Source organism: Ciconia boyciana, unplaced genomic scaffold, assembly GCF_034638445.1.
Source record: "Ciconia boyciana unplaced genomic scaffold, ASM3463844v1 HiC_scaffold_40, whole genome shotgun sequence".
Lineage (NCBI taxonomy): Eukaryota > Metazoa > Chordata > Aves > Ciconiiformes > Ciconiidae > Ciconia > Ciconia boyciana.
This window is the reverse complement of record NW_027328408.1, coordinates 92,071-99,821: the sequence shown is the minus strand read 5'-3', so window position 1 is coordinate 99,821 and position 7,751 is coordinate 92,071. Positions and strand designations below refer to the sequence as shown.

Sequence of the window (7,751 nt, the reverse complement as noted above, 5' to 3'; positions counted from 1 at the left end):
ATAGGGTGATAAAATAGAAAAAGAACTCATATATATGACTAAAAAAAGGAGTTTAAAAGTGCATAAAAAGAGGGCGTATACGAAGAAATTTTAAATGGCAACAAGGCAGAGCGAGCTCTCCCCAGCTGCAGTACCGACTTCTGTCCACACAGAGGCAGCAGCGAGCACAAAAAAAAAAAAAAAAAAAAACCCCAAAAAACCCCCAAACAACCGCTATCGCGCATGCGCGGCTCCCCAGCTGCAGTACCGACTTTTGGTCACCGGGCGGCAGCAGCGAGCACAAAACGAATGCTTCAGCGCGCATGCGCGTCTCCTCAGCCGCAGTACCGACTGTTGTCCACAGGGCGGCAGCAGCGAGGTCGGGCGAAGGCGCCACCGCGCATGCGCGGCTCCCCAGCTTGCAGTACCGAGCTTTGTCCACAGGGCGGCAGCGGCGAGCACCTGAAAATGCGGCACCGCGCATGCGCAGCTCCACAGCTGCAGTACCGAGTTTTGGTCACCGGGCGGCAGCAGCGAGCACAACACAAATGCGCCAATGCGCATGCGCGGCGCCCGGGCTGCAGTACCGACATTTGTCCACCGGGATGCAGCAGCGAGCCCAAAAGACCCACCGCGCATGCGCAGATCCGCATCTGCAGTACCGACCCTGTTCCCCTGAGCGACAGCAGCGAGCACTTTAAAATGCGCCACTGCGCAAGCGCGGCTCCCCACCCGCAGTACCGACTTTTGTCCACCGGGCGACAGGGGCGAGCATAAATGCGCCACCGCGCATGCGCGACTCCTAGCTGCAGTACCGCCCTCTGTCCGCACGGCGGCAGCAGCGAGCTCGGGAAAAAATGCGCTACCGCGCATGCGCAACTCCCTAGCTGCAGTACGGTCTTTTGTCCACACGGCGGCAGCAGCGAGCTCGGGAAAATGCACCACCGCGCATGCGCGGCTCCCCAGCTGCAGTACCGAACTTTGTCCACCGGGCGGCAGCAGAGAGCACTCGACAGTCCGTCACTGCGCATGCGCGTCTCCCCAGCTGCAGTACCGATTATTGTCCACACGGCGGCAGCAGCGAGCCCGGAAAAATGCACCAACGCGCATGCGCGGCTCCCCAGCTACAGTACCGACCCTGGTCCACCGGGCGGCAGCAGCGAGCACTCGAAAGTCCGCCGCTGCGCATGCGCGGCTCCCCACCTGCAGTACCGATCTCTGTCCACATGGCGGCAGCAGCGAGCACGGAAAAAAAATTGCGCCAGCGCGCATGCGCGACTCCCTGGCTGCAGTACCGACTTTTGTCCAGCGGGCGGCAGCAGCGAGCTGGGGGGAAAATGCGCCACGGCGCATGCGCGGCTCCCCAGCTGCAGTACTGCATCTTGTCCACACGGCGGCAGCAGAGAGCACTCGAAAGTCCGTCACTGCGCATGCGCGCCTCCCCAGCTGCAGTACCGATTTTTGTCCACACGGCGGCAGCAGCGAGCTCGGGAAAATGCGCCACTGCGCATGCGCGGCTCACTGGCTGCAGTACTGATTTTTGTCCATCGGGCGGCAGCAGCGAGCTGGGGGAAAGTGCACCACCGCGCATGCGGGGCTCCCAAGCTGCAGTACCGACCTTTGCCCACACGGAGGCAGCAGCGAACACGAAAACAATTGCACCACTGCGCGTGCGCGGCTCCCCAGCTGCAGTACCGACTTTTGCCCACAGGCCTGCAGCACCGAGCACTTGACAGTGCACCACTGCGCGTGCGCGACTCCCTAGCTGCAGTACCGACTTTTGTTCACACGGTGGCAGCGGCGAGCTCGGGACAATGCACCACCGCGCATGCGCGGCTCCCCAGCTGCAGTACCGGCCTTTGCCCACACGGCGGCAGCAGCGAGCACTCGAAAGTCCTCCACTGCGCATGCGCGGCTCCCCAGCTGCAGTACCGACCTGTGTCCACCCGGCGGCAGCAGCGAGCACAAAAAAAAAATTGTGCCAGTGCGCACGCGCGACTCCCTAGCTGCAGTACTGCGTTTTGTCCACCGGGCGACAGCAGCGAGCACCAACAAAATTGCGCCACCGCGCATGCGCGGCTCCCCCCCCTGAGGTACTGACGTTTGGTCGTCGGGAGGGTCGGAAGCCGGAACTGCAGCCCGGCACCGCGCATGCGTGTGCGCGCACCAGCGGATCTGCCGTCCCGGAGGGAAGTCCTCGCGTCCGGCTCTGCTCTCGCACGCTGCCGGTCATCGGCAAGTAAAAATTCTGGGCTTGGCTTTGGCATTGTCCTGTAAGGGAAGGCTCTGGGTCGGGATGTCAGTTGCTTACTTGCTGTGGAATGGTCGTGTTTTTCAGCAATCGTTCCAAATAGAACGGGTTGGGTGGGGCAGGGCAGAGTAAGGGTCTTTGCAGGCACCTGGGAAGTAAAGTCTTGAACGTAGAAAAGCTTAAAGCATTTGCTGGACAGGAGGTTTCTCTGTACCCACTACATCCGTTGCTTATTAGCAGTGACCGATGTTTGTAAGAGTGCCGTGTGGAAGTGTGAACATTCGTTACTGAACTAAAACTGCTTTGGTTCTGTGTAGAAAGCAGAGGAACTACAAAACAACATATCCCCCTCCCCCCCCCCTTTTTTTTTTGGTTAAACGTACCGTGTTTGCAGGGCCTTAGCTTTCTATTGCCAGACTGGGCAAAGCTTCCCAAGCTCAGTTCCCCCACAGTCACCAAAAGTCTCCCATAGTTGCCAGGATGGTGAGTTAGTTTTGGGCTTCTAGCCCTCCGTTCCGCCATTGTTTTAGTCAGATCCTGAATGCCGCTCAGTTAAAGACTCACGAGAATTGCTTAACATTTGCATTTGGAAGTCATGCTTCAAACAATGAATTTTCAACAAAATTTTTTTGACGCTAGCCAATGAACTCCTGTAATACTGGAGCAAAATGACATTTTTAGTGGCTGTTGAATCTCAGAGTGATAACATCGGCATCCCTGTTTGAGCCCTTACCGCAACCGTTGCAATGTTTGTTTACACGCTGCTCGGTTCTTTTGTAAAGGTGCGTAGCTGTGGGAGGTGCGTTATTCCGAAGGTGCTACGGCGCCGATGCTCTGGCTGTCGGCGGGAATGGGCAAAGCGGAAGGCTCTGTGGCTAGGGGAGAACGGCGTGGACGTGCGACCGCTCTCTCTGTTGCTCCGGAATTTCGACGGCTGGGTCGGGCTGCTAAATCGATGGAACGACTGGAAGACATTTCAGAAAAGTGAGTACTCTACTTCCCTTTATCTTTTAAAGTCGGCGTCTTTCTACAGACACCTGTCCACGGCTTAGATATTTGATTTGCGTGAAACAGACCCGGAATTTTGCTTGAAGTAGTGTTCTGATTCGCTGAAATTCCCCGTAGGCAGAGAGCAAGAATTACAAATGTTGCTTGGTGGTTGAAGATCTCAGGGTTGCTGTGAAAGCGAACTTGCCAGAATGAGTAGGAAGCAGCCTGAATTCCAACAGAGATACCATCTAAAAGGCCCTTTTCTTGACAGGAAAAGAGCTTCACGAAACGTCGGCGCTGTTTGCCGGGGGGCCTCCGACATACCTGTTCAGTCGTCGTGGGCTTTGTGCGATTCCCGCAGGCGCAATCTTGAAGAAATTTTGTACGGCAGCCGGTATCTTGGCTTACTTTCTATCTCGCGCTTGGTCGCTTGCGCCTGCTAAAAACTTAATGGAGTGTCAAATGAACCCACAGGAAAACGTCCTCAACTCGTGCTGGTAGGGCAAGCCCGCTGTAGTTGATAAAATGGGAAAATAGCACGCTGTTTTGAAAAATTTGCCTTGCGAGGACAAGGGCTGTCTCCTGGCGGGCAAGTGAATTCTGTGACTGATTCCACCGCTCCGCCCGGGCACTTGAAGGAGGCGGTCCCTAAGGCAATGCAATCTAAAATGGGGGTCGTTTGGGGTTTTTTAGTCATTTCTTAGGGATGTGAGGCTCGTGTGGGTGTTTAGCTTGTCCTGTTCTTTCTGTTCCTAATTCCGATCCCACTGACGGGCGTCAAAGAACGGTCGTGTTGTAGTCTAACGGTGTCGTCTACCGGGAGCTGGTGGAAGGCCAGGGCTTAGGTAAAGCCGATAAGGAGGATGCAGGCTGGAAAGCGGAACGTCTAAACGAGAATTACTGTCCTTGGGAGAGAAGCCCATCCTGAAGAAATAGGTAAGCTAATTAAAATGGTTTGGGAACCATCCGAAACAACTAGTAGGAGCGTGATAAGAAGCACCCTCCCGCAAACTATCCTCGTTATCATCCTAAAAGTCACACCCCTCGAGCTGGAGACCCCGGCCCGAGCAGAGAGCCCTCACCGCTCAGTGTGCGCAGCACGTTAAAGTAGCGCTGTAGCTTTAAGTTGACATAAGAGAAATGTAGACCGATAGAAAACTGCTTTGTGTGATTACTTATGCATATGCATAGCTAGACCGTATAAATACTGTACTTGTATGACCGAACTCTGTGCTAGCTTTGCGGAGCTACCGCCTAGCGCCCATCTCTGCGCAGACATGAAATAAACATACCTCTGCCCTGTGTGTATATTGGCATCTCGCACACCGGGCAAGCGACCTCACGCTTGTGGGATAACGGTTTTGGCACCCCAGATGGGACCGAGCCGACAGCCTCGCCCGGTTCGTCTTGCCGCATCCGACGGGGAGAAGAGGTCTGAGCGGACTCCGGCGCGCACCGACCTGTCGACCGGGGACTCCTTCAGCTCCTCTCCTGCAGTCGGGCGGTGGCGACACAACGGTGCAATGCTAGTGAAAAGAGGTATTTTTGGGGGATAGGAGAAAAGGGGGGTAGGGGCAAGACCTCTCGGGAAGCAGGCACCCTCTGTTCTGTTCTGGGCTCTGCATAAGACGCAGCAGGAAAGATAGGTGGCAGTAGCGTAGTTCTGTTTGTTTCTACACGCCGTCCTGTTCAACAGAGGGAGACGTCCCTCGTTCTGGTTTGTGTAGAAATGCTGGGTTTTTCGGTACCGATGTGGGCGCTGCTGCTTCCCAGGAGGCACCCCTTTGCTCTCCTCTAGGATGCATCCTGAAGCATTGCAATAAATTTGGGGGAGATCCCACGACTAAGAATGGGCTAAAACGATATTGTAATCAACGGTGGCCACGATCTCGATTGGAAGATGGTGAAAAATGGCCTGAGGATGGATCCTTGAAATATAACGCTATATCAGAACGAATGTTGTTTTGTCGGAGAACGGAAAACTGGGATGCAATGCCTTACGTGGATATGGTTTTTCCGTTAAGATGCGATTGGGATATTAGGAAGAAAGGTGGTTTAGTGGATTCTAAACATCAGGTTGGAATATATGCGTTACAACGAGGTTTTCCCTTTTTCTCTTTTATCGAATGGGAAAATTCGGAAGAGGATATTCAGCTGTTGGTAGCTCCTCCAAAACAGCCAGAATCTGATAGCTCAAGCGATAATGGAGTTGTGAGTGCTGTCTCTAAAAGAACAAGGGGACAGAAACCGATAGTTCAAGCTCCCCTCAGCCAGGCTCTAGGGCCTGAAGGAAGAGCGGTATCCGTACACGTACCTTTTACCGCCTCTGATTTGTTAAACTGGCAACGGGCAGTCAGATCCTATCGAAACAATCCAGAGGGAATGTATAGTACTGTTAATCACGACTCATAATCCTAACTGGGGAGATGTACAGGCTCTCCTAGAATATTTGTTTACCCCTGAGGAGAGGAGAACAATTTTAGAGAAGGCTAGAGAGGGACTGGTCCAACAATGTGTGTGTGCGTGGGGGGGTGCCTAATACCATTACGTACCCCCCAAAGGAGGATCCGGAGTGGGATCCAAACACAAGTGTGAGGGATTACAGAGGGTAAAGGAATATCCAAAGTTAATTGGGTATGGGATTCAACATGGAGTGCAAAAGCCTAAGAATTTATCTAATCGGATCTCGATCCGGAAGATGATAGCAATTCAAAGTTATTGAACACGCCGTTTATTGGTCAAGCGGCAGCAGGTATAAGAAAGAGATGACAAAAGGTAGAGGGCGAGGATGGCATGACAATCTCGCGGTTCTTGTCAGTCGCGTATAAGGTACGTAATAGTGGGGAGGAAACAGAAGAGAAGGAGAAGCGGGGACGAGTAACGCCGCAAGCTTCTTTGTTGGCTGCCTTGACAGAAGACCGAGAAAAAGGGAGAGAAAATACACGAGGTGAATTTTGTGGGCGAGAAAGGGGCCGTAGCAATAAGAGTAGAAACGGTTATGACATTCCCCTGGGAATGAATCGGCGTGCAAATCGTAAGCGAGAGGGCCGTTGGAAAAAAGATTGTCCGCCCCGTCTGAGTCATCTCGGGAAAGAGAGACAGAAGAAGGGGTTGGAGTCATGACGGAGATTGGGTTGGACCGAAGGGGGCCGGAGGAGTCTATGAAAGTTTCCCCAGACGATCCTCTGGTTCCAGTCAAGCTGGGGAATGAAAGACTAGATTTTTTTAATTGATAGTGGAGCCACACATGCTGTAGTAAGTAGTTGTAGGGGACCCCTTAAGCAGAACTAAAATAAGCGTTGTTGGTGCAACAGGGAAAAAGACTTGAAGGCTGTTTTTACAAGCTATGGAATGTTCCACTGGAAATACTAAATGAACTCATGAATTCCTTTCTATGCCAGCATGCCCCCTAGCATTGCTTGGGTGGGATTTACTTGTAAACTGAATGCACAACTAAGTTCTTCTGAAGACTCTGTTCAGTTGACTCTGTTCAGCCCGCAGGGGACGTCGCCTGTTTGTGGCGGACGCCAGCCCGAACGGGACCTCGCCTGTTTGGGGCACACCGATGGCGGGCGCTGTCGCCAAAAGGCAAAGCAGGGTCATAGCAGAGTTTTCCATTTCTGGGGATGGGCTCAGCCGTCTCCTGCACAAACTTCTGTCATGTAGCAATGGGGATGGTAGCTTTCTTTTGATTTCTTGAAGAACAAGAGGATGATGGAGCACGTTACAAGAGCATGATCATTTTCTCTTCCTTTGGCAGCACAGGCACCCAAGGCCAGCCCGCATTCAAGGAACAGCACGAGGATATCCGCGTCGACCGTCAGCAGAGGAAGGAAGCTTCTTTGGGAGGCTGAGGCGATGAAGCAGAGTCCTTAATTGTTCTGTTTGATTTTCAGCATGGGTGCGGGGAGGGCCTGGGACATGCCAAACATGGTCCCGGACAGGGGAGCTGTCTATTACGTGGGAGGCTGTGAGAGCTATCATGGACACCACCGGACCGGCATCCTGTAAGGGTGCTTTCACATGTTTTCTTGTTTAGAGGCCAACCTTGGCTTTGGGCCGTAAAATAAAGTCTGCCAGGCCGGCGCCAGCTTGGAGGCAGCATCTGCCCACAGCGGTGCCAGCTTGGTGGTGGTGTCTGCCCGTGCCGGTGCCAGGTTGCTGGCTGTGTCTGGCTTGTGAGGGTTGGGGTAATGGGCCCCCTGTTCCCGATGGGCTCCAGCTGTGGCCCGGGGCAGCACAGGTGGGACCCATGAGGTGAGGATGGGGCTGGGCCCAGGGTTTAAAAAGGGCTGGGGCTGGGCCAAGGGTTTAAAAAGGGCTGAGGAGGGGGCTGGCCCTGCTGTGCCGAGGGGCTCTACGTGGGGAGGGGCTGCCTAGGCATGCCTGCCTGCGGGAGCTGGCTGAGGAGTGAAAGGAAGGGGCTTCCCCAGGCAGCTGCCTCCAGCAAGGAGCAGCCGGTCCCCGCAGCCGGGAAGGATCCCTCCCAGCCGTCCCCGGCAGAGCGCACCACCGGCACGTGGTGCCAGGA

General features: G+C 54.3%; 1 long non-coding RNA gene across 5 annotated transcripts; it reads left to right on the top strand.

Moving 5' to 3' along the window:
- Window positions 1–2,118: 2,118 nt before the first annotated feature.
- LOC140645890 (uncharacterized) lies at window positions 2,119–7,534 on the top strand. 5 transcript variants are annotated; one of them, XR_012040082.1, is made up of 6 exons: window positions 2,119–2,214; window positions 3,013–3,214; window positions 3,492–3,614; window positions 4,004–4,156; window positions 4,594–4,724; window positions 6,981–7,534. It is a non-coding gene; the product is annotated as an uncharacterized lncRNA (long non-coding RNA). The 5 variants fall into 5 exon arrangements; XR_012040085.1 differs by having other exon boundaries at window positions 3,492–3,717; XR_012040081.1 differs by having other exon boundaries at window positions 3,492–4,156.
- Window positions 7,535–7,751: the final 217 nt, after the last annotated feature.